The sequence below is a fragment of the Bos mutus genome, unplaced genomic scaffold (genome assembly GCF_027580195.1).
Source record: "Bos mutus isolate GX-2022 unplaced genomic scaffold, NWIPB_WYAK_1.1 CTG227, whole genome shotgun sequence".
NCBI classification, from domain to species: Eukaryota; Metazoa; Chordata; class Mammalia; order Artiodactyla; family Bovidae; genus Bos; species Bos mutus.
In genome coordinates this window covers 162,542-174,363 of record NW_027219731.1, presented here as the reverse complement: position 1 = coordinate 174,363, position 11,822 = coordinate 162,542, and the positions used below count along the sequence as shown (strand labels likewise).

The 11,822-nt window shown below is 43.3% G+C and overlaps 1 protein-coding gene and 1 non-coding gene across 2 annotated transcripts in view; one reads left to right on the top strand and one right to left on the bottom strand.

Annotated features, from left to right (window-relative positions):
• Positions 1-507: 507 nt before the first annotated feature.
• The window catches only part of LOC102279819 (protein SSX3), a gene marked incomplete at its 3' end in the record, with an annotated part of 173,840 nt that continues 162,525 nt past the window's right edge, over positions 508-11,822 (top strand). Inside the window, exons 1-2 of the mRNA XM_070366869.1 lie at positions 508-546; positions 10,782-10,877. The remainder of the gene's footprint in view (positions 547-10,781; positions 10,878-11,822) is intronic.
• LOC138986879 (U6 spliceosomal RNA) lies at positions 8,616-8,719 on the bottom strand. Its single transcript, XR_011463474.1, has one exon. It is a non-coding gene; the product is annotated as a U6 spliceosomal RNA (small nuclear RNA).

Here is an 11,822-nt window from a genome sequence, read left to right as displayed (position 1 = left end):
TAACATGAGGAACTAAATAAGATAAACTTCAAATCCCCTTTTGATCACTTTATTTACTTTATTTATTTATTTTTATTGGAGTATATTTGCTTTGCAGTGTTTTAGTTGCTGCTGTACAGCGAAGTGAATCAGCTATACACACTACTATGTATAAGTAGTTATATACTACTATAGAAAACTAATGAAAATTAATTTTTTAAAATGAAAGACATATACAATGAATGGCAGAAATTTATAAGTACATATTTTTATTCTATACATTACGTGTAAGTAGGTATTTAAAAGGCATAGCCTATGGGGTATTATGGTAAAAATCCTAAAAGCATTTTTCTATCTTTCCCCTATCCTCCCATGCTGACCCGGTCACCCTGAATGGGATTGTGTTTAGAGGTGACAGTGTCCTTGGTGTTTGTTTACAGGTGTCAGTGTCCTTTGAGGACGTGACTGTGGACTTCAGCAGGGAGGAGTGGCAGCATCTGGACTCTGCTCAGAGGCGCCTGTACCAAGATGTGATGTTGGAAAACTACAGCCACCTCCTTTCACTGGGTAAGCCCTGTCAGAATGTGAATCTGTGAGGAACCTGTATGGGTAAAGTTTTGTCCGTCCAAGAAAATATGTTAATGTCTTAAACTGCACTGTCTTTGACTGTGACCTTATTTAGAAATAGGATCTTCCCAGAAGTAATCAAGCTAAAACAATGTCATTAGTTGGGCCCTAAACCAATATGACTGGCATTCTTATGAAAAAGAGAAGTGTAGACACAGACAAGCACAAACACTCGAGGGACCGTGCGGAGGCACACAAGGAAAAGATGACCATGTGATTGGAGGGATGCATCTATAGGACAGGAGGTGCCTGAGGCCACCAGAAACCAGGAGAGGCGCATGGAACACATCCCTCCCTAGCACCTTCAACAAGAACATGACCTGGCTGACATCTTGATTTTGGACTTCTGGTCCCCAGAACCGCAAGACAAGAAATTCCTGTTGTTCTGAGCCACCCAGTTTGTGGTACTTTGTTACAACAGCCCTAGGAAACTGCAACTTTCTGTACTGGGGAGTGGAGTGATATTATGAGAAACACCTAAAAAAAACATGGAAATGGCTTTGAATTGGGCAGCAAGTAGAGGCTGAAAAGATTTGTAGGGGCTTGATAGAAAAAGTCTAGTCTAGATTGCCTCAAAGAAACTTGTGGTAGAAGTAGGAATGTTAAAGGTGGTTTTGGTGAGATCTCAGATGGTACAGTCCATGGGGTCACAAAGATTCGGATACAAGTGAACACACACACACTGCCAGATGGAAGATAGGCATATGTTGTTGGAAATTGGTATAAAGGTAAATCTTTTTTTTTTAATTTTATTTTTAAACTTTAACAATATTGTATTAGTTTTGCCCAACATCGAAATGAATCTGCCACAGGTATACCCGTGCTCCCCATCCTGAACCCTCCTCCCTCCTCCCTCCCCATACCCTCCCACTCTGGGCCGTCCCAGTGCACCAGCCCCAAGCATCCAGCATCGTGCATCGAACCTGGACTGGCGACTCATCTCATACATGATATTACACATGTTTCAATGCCATTCTCCCAAATCTCCCCACCCTCTCCCTCTCCCACAGAGTCCACAAGACTGACCTATATATCAGTGTCTCTTTTGCTGTCTCATACACAGGGTTATTGTTACCATCTTTCTAAATTCCATATATACGCATTAGTATATTGTATTGGTGTTTTTCTTTCTGGCTTACTTCACTCTGTATAATAGGTTCCAGTTTCATCCACCTCATTAGAACTGATTCAAATGTATTCTTTTTAATGGCTGAGTAATACTCCATTGTGTATATGTACCACAGCTTTCTTATCCATTCATCGGCTGATGGGCATCTAGGTTGCTTCCATGTCCTGGCTATTATAAAGGTAAATCTTATAAAGTGGCAAAGAATTTGGCTGAATTTTGTTTTCTTGGGTGGAAAGAACTTGTAAGTGATGAACTGGGATATTTAAGTGAGGAAATTTCTAAGCCAAGTGTTAAAAGCGAGACTTGATTTGTCCTTAATGCTTATAGTAAAATGATAGAGGAAAGAGAGAATTTGAAGAAGGAATTGTTAGTAAAAAGGAACTAGAACATGAAGATTTTGAGAATTTTCAGCCTATCCATATTGTAAAATATGACATGTACTCTGGAAAGGGCACCAAGTGTGTGGCTGGAGAACCAGTTGCTAAAAGGATTAGGCATGTGAGTTGTAGATCCAATCAGCCATCTCAGCAGAAACACTGCCAGCTTGGGATGAACAGGGCAGAGGCAGGAAAAAAGGAAGGAAGGAAGACTGGATTTCTTGGATTCTCCAGCCAGGAAATAGGCTAGTAAAGCTATTTGGCGGTGAATATCTTCTAAGAAAAGCGGTGAATGACCCTCCAAATGGTTCAGAAGCCAGCAGAGCTCTCACTGCCACCACAGGCCCAGAGAGCACAGACTAGGAAGATGCAGGGTGACAAGCTGTCACCTCTTTGCTTCCAGAAGATGAGCCACCTAGTTGATTTCCAGGGCTAAGAGGGCAAGGCCACCACCCAGGGCTGAGGGTGTAAGGTCACCACATAGGATCTGAGGTCACATCTCTTAACAGTGACATGCTCTCTTGAACTCTCTCTTCAGCTCTCCCTTATGATACTTGTTGACTATCAGATTTGTTCCAGGATTTAGCTTTGGGTCTTCCCTGGTGGCTCAGATGGTAAAGAACCTGCCTGCAATGCAGGAAACTGGCATTCGATCCCTGGGTTGGGAAGATTCCCCTGGAGAAGGGAATGGCTACCAACTCCAGGATTCTTGCCTGGAGAATTCTGTGGACAGAGGAACCTGTCACGTCCATGGAGTCTCAAAGAGCCAGACCCAACTGAGCGACTAACACTTTCACTTCCTTTTATTTAGCCTTACAGCAAGCCCTGGTGGCTCAGTTGTAAAGAATCTGCCTGCCAAGCAGGAGATGCAGACTCGATCCCTGGGTGGGGAAGATCCCCTAGAGTAGGAAATGGCAAACCCACTCCAGTGTTCTTGCCAGGGAAATTCCACGGATAAAGGAGCCTGGTGGGCTACAGTCCATGGGCGCAAAGAGTCAGACATGATTTAGGAACTAAACAACAATATTTAGATTACATGGAGTTTACTGCCCACTTTGGGCACATTCTCAAGCAATTCACCTCTGGGAAGACCCAGTCTCAGTGCTGCAAGGGTGGCTCCTGGCCTCACACCATCCACAGGCTGAGCCTCCGTCAGAAGAACTTGGGCCCCTTACAAGCAGCACTGGAAGGCAGGTCTACCATTTGCCACATTTTCTATGTCAGTGCTGGCTTCTTCTGTGTTCACTCACCATTACTGAGGGAATCCTTGTTAAGTTTTATTTTCCTCCACTAACTAAAATGCTTAAATTCTGTGAGTAAATTGAGACATTGTAGCAAACCAAAAGTTGTTTCTCAGAAGGAGAGCAGAGGATGGCAGAGCTTAGCTCCAGAATCCTAGGACCTGTGCTGTGATTCGTCTCAGGGGAACTGCCAAAGCCTCCATCCCTGTGTCACTGACACTTCAAGCACCAATGGATCTGATGGGTCATGTGACCCAAGTGGCAGGGTGGCTTGTATGGCGGTCTGGACGTGTCACACAGGGCCTTCTCCTATTCTGATCTCCACTCAAAATGGCAGCTTTTTGAATCACCTGGTAAATAGGCCAGAGTAGCTCATCCAGATGAGGACTGTGTTGCCTCTGATGTCCAAAGAGGCCCTAGGTGTTGGCCCTCTTTTTGCTTATGGAAGAGCCAGATGCAAAACTTATTCTTCAAGAGGTTAGAAGGAGTATCTCAACAAGCCCCCCACCACTGAACCCCTAGAAATCTCACTGAGATAGAAGGCCCCTAAATTTATTTTCAGATTCATTTCCTGTCTCCTGACACACAGATGTCTTATCCATAAGTCTAGAGTAGTTTCTCACTCTTATCCACTAGGTCTAATAAGCATAATATCCATGTAATGGACCAGTGTGGGGTTCCTAGGTGGTGAAGAACCTGCCTGCTAGTGCAGGAGATCTAAGGGACATGGTTTCGATCCCTGGGTTGGGAAGACCCCTGGAGGAGGTCATGGCAACCCACTCCAGTATTCTTACCTGGAGAATCCCATGGACAGAGGAGCTTGGCAGGCTGTAGTCCATGGGGTCTCAAAGAGTTGGACATGACTGAAGCTACTGAGCACATAGACATGTGATGTGATGTCTTGTGGAAGGGAAAATTGCCCAAGAACCCTGCAGGTTAAATTATGACATAGGACTGGAGAGTTGATCTACCTCTGAGGCAGGACAGTGCAGGTATATAGCTGGCCTTCCCAATGGAAAGAAAACTGCTTTTGCTGGTCTTTACTAACAGTACTGTTTTTAAGAAAGGCATTTGCCAGATAAATATATACATGCCGAGTATCAAAGGATGTGTTCATTTGGTCAAGCAACAAAACTGTATCTAGTATAGCAGCTGCTGTTGGAGACACTACCTGGTTAAGTTCATGATAATCCACTGTCCTTCTCCAAGATCCATCTGTCTTCTGCACAGGCCAAATAGGCATGTTGAATGTAGTGGAATCACCATCCTTGCATCTTTCAAGTCCTTGCTGCTGCTGCTAAGTCGCTTCAGTCATGTCCACCTCTGTGCGACCCCATAGACAGCAGCCCACCAGGCTCCCCCATCCCTGGGATTCTCCAGGCAAGAGTACTGGAGTGGGGTGCCATTGCCTTCTCCATCAAGTCCTTGATGGTAACACCAACCTCAGCAATCCCTCAGGAAAGCAGTACTGCTTTTGGTTTACTGTTTTCCTAGATGGAGACAGTTCTAGTGGCTTCCACTTGGCATTTTCCACCATAAGAGGCTTCACTCCATAGGTCAGGAGACCAATATGAGGACACTGCCAGTTGCTGAGTATTCTAATTATGCATTCCTATACCAGAGAAATAACCACGAGATGGGTTTAGTGATCCACTGAGCTCACTGTGTGTGATTGACCTGAGCTAAAACTCCATTGATCACTTCACTTTTATAAGCCCCAACTCTGTCTGGTGAGCCACAGTAATGTTTTGGATCTTTTGGAATTAGTGTCAGATCAGAGCCAGTGTCCTATCTGGTAATATCTGGAAAGCCTCATTGCTTTTTCCCCAATGCAGAGGTACCCTGGTAAAGGGCTATAGGTCCTTTTAGGAAAAGTTGGGAGAAATATTAGTGGTGTAAATTTTTGGCAGTGTCATGGGTTCATTCCTCCAGGGACCCAGCCTCCCCTTCATTCAGAAGTGTTCATTCTCGGTGTATAAACTGACTCAAGTCTGAGAGTTGATTGAGGAGCTGGGATTCTGTGTTTGGATGTTTCAAGTTAGACTTCTTTTCACTTGACCTAGAACTCTTTTCCTTCTACAGATCAAGTAAGATTTTAGTAAATTGCCCACCTATTTGTTTCCTATGGAAGTCATGATCAACTAGCCAAACTCACAGGTCTCTGTGAATCTTTTTGACAGCACAGAAGGTTTGGTTCATCCCTATGTAATATATATTAAAGACATGTATTTTTTTTTCTATTTGGCAGTAGGATAGCATAAGAGAAAGAAGTTTAAATCTCTACCTGGCCACTTGTTGTATGAATAACTAAGCCACTTACTAGCTGTGTGACTTTGGAATTTTACCTCTCCAAGGCTCAGTTTCCTTGTCTGCTAAGGGGAATAAGAGGAGAGTTGGTTTGAAGATTAAATGGATTAATTCATCTAAAGTGCCCAGGGCAATGTCTGGGACATAGTAAATACTCAATATTCTTTTATTTTTTTGCTCTTAATTTGTTTATATGCATGTCTGTGAGCAGGTGAACCACTCTAAAACAGGTGTTATATTTAATGCTATCCCCCCATTCTCATATAGTGTTAGAAGGATAGAGAGGTATAGACATATAACACATAAATATATGGTTGTGTAGCATAGTTTCTTAAATATCTGAAAACTGTCTTTTGCTAAATGTTCATACACTGTTTCTGTCCTGCTTTTCTTAGACTGTCCTAACTCTGCTGGCTTCAAAGAAGGTTATCTCTTAAATAATGAAACACCAAGATAAAGATATGGGCTTTCCAGGTGGTGCTAGTGGTAAAGAGCCAGCCTTCCAGTGCAGGAGATGTAAGAGACCCAGGGATTTGATCCCTGTGTCGGGAAGATCCCCTGGAGGAGGGCATGGCAACCCACTCCAGTATTCTTGCCTGGAGAGTCCCATGGACAGAAGAGCCTGGTGGGCTACAATCCATGAGGTCGCAAAGGGTTGGACATAACTGAAGTGACCTAGTATACACACACGCAAGGTAAAGGTTTGTTTTGAAAGATGTTTGAACTCTAATGAGTTGTAGAATGAATTAAAACAGTATTATAGAAATTTCTACCCTTATTTGTGAATTGGACTGTTCTGATTACTACTCTGACACTGTGCTAACCACATCGACCTTGTATTTGGCAATCCAGTGCCTCCATTTGGCCCCTGCCACACCAGGTTTGAACTTCCTTTGTGGCTCCGCTGGTAAACAATCTGCCTGTAATGGGAGAGACCTGGGTTCAATCCTTGGGTTGGGAAGATCCCCTGGAGAAGGGAACAGCTACCCATTATAGTATTCTGGCCTGGAGAATTCCATGGACTGTATAGTCCATGGGGTCACAAAGAGTCGGACATGACTGAGCAACTTTCACTTCACTTCATTTCACTTCACTTCACCCCAGGTTCCAATTGCTCTCACTGCATTTAGGTTTTCCAGTTCAGTGGCAGCAGTTCCCACTGAAATTTCTGACCTACAGTGAAGAACAATCATAGATTATCGGGGGCCCCCTCACAAATTTATTTGTCACAGTTGTCATGACTGGTGTGTCTCTGGACCATCCTGGTGTGAGTGAGCAGATGTTTCTTGATAAGTCTACTCTTAACATTCCAATCTCCCTAAGCCTTCAGATGCCTTTCTCTGTAGTACTCCAAAGCAGTCCTAGAATTCCAGCTGCATTTATGTGGGCTGTGATTTGGTTCATGTTCCAGCCAACCAGCCAAATATACTGTCTGTACCCTTCCTAACCCCTCAAGTGGCAAGATGACATTCAGAATCTGCTTAGTGTACACATACTAAAAATTTCAGTCTTATCCAACTTTGTTCCTTCCATTATCCCACACATATCACCCAGATTTCTGTCCTTATAAATTGGACAAATCATGCAGTCATTTTGGAGTATCTCAGATCTTCTCATGGGTCGCACTTTGTATCTTACCCTTTGGGCCTTTGTTGTTGTTTAGTCCCTAAGTCATGTCCAACTCTTTGCAACCCCATGGACTGCAGCATGCCAGGTATCCCTGTCCTTCACTGTCTCCTGGAGTCTGCTCAAACTCATGTCCATTGAGTTGGTGATGCCATCCAACCATCTCGTCCTCCATCGCCTCCTTCTCCTCCTCCCTCAATATTTCCCAGCATCAGAGTCTTTTCCAGTGAGTCAGCTCTTCGCATCAGGTGGCCTAAGTATAGGAGGTTGAGGAATTCTCCAGGCAAGAATATTGGAGTGGGTAACCCTTCCTTTCTCCAGGGGATCTTCCCAAACCAGGAATTGAACCACAGTCTCCTGCATTGAAGGCAGATTCTTTACCAACTGAGCTATCAGGGAAGCCCATAAATACAAAGAAACATGAAAATAAACGTTGCTCAGTCGTGTTCGACTCTTGGCCACCCCATGGACTATACAGTCCATGGAATTCTCCAGGCCAGAATACTGGAGTGGGTAGCCTTTCCTTCTCCAGGGTATCTACCCAACCCAGGGATCGAACCCAGGTCTCCTGCACTGTAGGCAGATTCTTTACCCAGCTGAGCCACCAGGGAAGCACGGTGGTGTGACCCAAAACTTTATTCTTGAAGGGTCCAGGCCTGAATTGTATCGCTGTAGTTTTACATTGACTTCAATCACAGGGCATGCGTGTGTGTGTGCTCAGTCACTTCAGTTGTGTCCGACTCTTTGCAGTCCCATGGATTGTAGTCCCCCAGGCTACTCTGTCCATAGAATTTTCAGGCAAGAATACTGGAGTGGGTAGCCATTTCCTCCTCTGGGGGATCTTCCTGACCCAAGGATTGAACCCGTGTCTCCTGTGTCTCCTGCACTGCAGACAGATTCTTTACCCCGAGGCACTGGGGAAGCAATCACAGGGCATGATAGTATGCCTTACGGGATCGCCTGTATTCTAGACATACTCTTCTTTTTAAAAAAATTTTTATTGGATTATAATTGATTTACAATGTTAGTTCCAGGTGTACAGCAAGGTGAATCAGTTATACATATACATATATCCACTCTTTTTTTTAAGATTCTTTTCCCATATAGGCCATTACAGAGTAGTGAGTAGAGTTCTGTGTGCTATACAGTAAGTCCTTATTAGTTATCTATTTTATATGTAGTAGTGTGTATATGTCAATCCCAATCTCAGTTTATCTCTCCTCCCCTCTTACCGTCTGGTAACCATAAGTTTGTTTTCTACATCCATGACTCTACTTCTGTTTTGTAAATAAGTTCATTTGTATCCTTTTTTTTTTTTTAAGATTCCATAAAAATATGGAACACTTCATGAATTTGTGTGTCATCTTTGCTCAGGGGCCATGCTAATCTTCTCTGTATCATTCCAATTTTAATACATGTACTGCCGGGCTTCCCTGGTGGTTTAGATGATAAAGATAATCTGCCTGTAATGTGGGAGACCCGGGTTCAATCCCTGGGTCAGAAAGATCCCCTGGAGAAGTGAAAGGCTACCCACTCCAGTATTCTTGCCTGAAGAATTCCATGGACGGAAGAGCCTGGCAGGCTCCAGCCTATGTGGTCTCAAAGAGTCAGACATGATTGAGCAGCTTTCACTTCACTTCACTGCTGAAACAAGCACTAAGACATACTCTTCTTTATTTCCATTGTGATATAGCAGGCCACAGTTTCCGCTTGATAGTCAAGATCAACCACCCCAGCCAGCACAGTAACTCCCTTCTTTGCCTGTTGATTCAGAGATGTGAAAAGACCAAGATTTCCGGGTGGCAGACTTATCTTCCAGTTCAATAGAATCAGTGTTGTGTCTCTTGGTAGAAGTATTCCTCCCTTTGGAACTAAGGCATGTGGAACAGCAGAGCATAAGACTGCCAGTACAGGAAACAAAATTTTTGCTAATGGGCCATTAGGAGTGATAGTAAGTGGTGCCATTCCTGGCCCAGGGCTGAGGGGGTGGGGCTACCATCCTGGTGGGCTTGGAGGACAGAACATTGAACCAGTGAGGATTATTGTCAAGCTGTGGCTCAGCTGGTAAAGAATCCGCCTGCAATGCAGGAGACCTGGGTTCGATCCCTGGGTTGGGAAGATCCCTTGGAGAAGGAAAAGGCTACCCACTCCAGTATTCTGGCCTGGAGAATTCCATGGACTGTATAGTCCATGGGGTTGCAGAGTCAGACACGACTGAGTGACTTTCACTTTCACTTAAAATCTAATGGAATTTGCCCTGCTCGGTTTCAGACTTGCTTGAGACCTGCCATACCTTTCTAAATTCTAATTTCTCCCTTTTGGAATGGGAGTATCTATCCTATGCCTGTGACACCACTGTGTTTGGAATATTTTAGAAACAGGTAGTGCGTCTGCTTTCATAGATATGCATGGAGAGGAATTTTGTCCCAGAATGACTTATACTCAAGTCTTACCCATAAGATTTAGATGATTTAGATGCTGAGATCTGAGACCCTGGGTTGATGTTTAGATGAAATTTTAGACCTAAGAGTTGATTGGGGATATTGGGATAGGGTTAATGTATTTTATACATGGGAAAGATGTGAATTTGGGGGGGTCAGGGGACATGCTCTTATTGGTTGAATAGTGACCCCTCAAAAAAAGATATGTCAAAATCTTAACCCCCAGTACCTGAGAATGTGCCTTTATTTGAAAGTAGTATCTTTACAGAAGGGATCAAATTAAAATGAGGTCATTGGAGTGGACCCTAACCTGAGTGGTATCCTTATTAAAAAAAAAAAAAAAGGAGATTTGGGCACAGAAATAGGCACACATAGAGGAAAGACAGTAAGAAGATATACAGGGAGAAGATAGCCATGGGACTGGATTAAAATACATTTACAAGCCAAGGAACACCAGAGATTTTGGCAGACAGAATAAGCTAGAAGGTGCAAGGAAGGATTCTCCCCTATATCTGCTGGAGTGACCATGACACTGCTAACACCTTGATTTCAGAATTCTAGCCTCTAGAAATATCAGATAATACATTTCTGTTGTTTTAAGTCACCTAGTTTTTGGTGCTTTCTCTCTTTCTTTTTTTTTTTTTAGTTCTACCAGGTTATTGCTACCAACCCATCTCCCTCCACCCTCATGCCTGCATGCTCAGTCATGTAACCCCAAGGACTGCAGTCCACCAGGCTCTGTCCATGTACTTTTCCAGGCAAGAATATTGGAGTGGTTTGCCATTTCCTTCTCCAGGGATTTTTTGGTACTTTCTTAAAGAAGCCCTAGGGAACTAACACAGAACCTCAGTGAGGTGGTTTCCATTCTCAGCTGCTAAGTGCTCTGGGGCATCTGAAATGTGTAATGGTGTCATCCTTGATTTCCCTGAGATTCTTCACTCCCTTTGCACATTCATGCTTATTACTCTTTTTCCAATGAAATGCGGTTACTTTTCCAAAGAACACATGGAAAGCAATTAGTTGGACCCCATTTTCTATCATTTCCTGTTAACAGGGTATGAAGTTCCCAAACCAGAGGTCATATTCAAGTTGGAGCAAGGAGAGGAGCCTTGGGCACTGAAGGAAAAAACCCTACATCACAGCTGCTCAGGTGAGTGTGATCCTGGCAGAAGGAAGACAATGGAAATACTTAAGACCAATACCTTTAAAGTGCTGTGATTGCTGCCCTTTTTGAAGGTTCAAAACTTTAGAAACTCCTTGGCCTCTGAGGTACCAAACTGCTCTTCCCTGTATTTCCCTTACTGCTTCTTGGCTTAGCTTCCCTCCAGGAGAATTGCTACAGTATCTATACTCTAGATCATATGCCAGACTTCCTTACTATGGATCTGGCTTTCTTGGATGTTTTCTCCTCCCATTACATTTTTATGCTTTAGTACTGAAACCCCACTCCCAAGGTCTTAGATCCTTATTGTATACATTCAGGTTTTAATGGATTTGCCTTCTTTGGAGATCAGTTGGTTGCCTCACTCCTGTTCTACCTGGTTCCCTTTCAGCTTCTTCTCCCTCTTGTTTTCATCTTCTCACTCTAAGATATCAACAAACTGTCATCTACAACCAGCCCCACCTCCTTTTCTCTTTGTAGATATTGCTTTCAGATTCCTCACTTCTCTTCACCTCCCCTAATCTCCATGCCTGCCTTCCATCTTCTCACTTTATGATCCCTGTCACCTAGCATTTTCTCTTTTAAAATCAAATTTATTAAGATATAATTTACATACCATAATAAGTATCCATTTTAAGTGTACAGTTTGGTGAGTTTTGACAAAGGTACACACTGTTATAAGCACCACCCCAGTCGTGATACATTCCATCACACAAAAATGCACCTTCATGCCCCTTGTAGTTAACACTCTACATGACTTTGGCCCCAAGCAACCACTGAGTTACTTTTTGTCATTATAGACTAGATTTGCCTTTATTAGTGTTGCATATAAATGGAATCATTCTGTATGTACCTTTTTGGGTCTGGCTTTATTTGTTCAGCCTAATGATTTTGCAATTCATTCATGTTATTGAGTATATCACTAGTTTGTTT